Genomic DNA, 210 nt, shown 5'->3' on the forward strand with positions numbered 1-210 from the left:
AGCAGCCTGAGCCTCACGAGCTTCTAAGGACCCTTCCCCGCCCGTAGGCCATGAATCAAAGAGGAGGACAAGCAGCAGGCGGTGACAGAGGAAGCTGCGTCTCCAGTCCCTGGTCCCACGCCCCACCCCCAGTCCCAAGCCCGTGCCCCTGAACTCGCTTCAGCATCACTCTGAACTCAGGCTCTTAGAAGGTTCTGGTCGGCAGCATCA

The sequence above is a fragment of the Crocuta crocuta genome, unplaced genomic scaffold (assembly GCF_008692635.1).
Source record: "Crocuta crocuta isolate KB4526 unplaced genomic scaffold, BGI_CrCroc_1.0 scaffold458, whole genome shotgun sequence".
Classification (NCBI taxonomy): domain Eukaryota; kingdom Metazoa; phylum Chordata; class Mammalia; order Carnivora; family Hyaenidae; genus Crocuta; species Crocuta crocuta.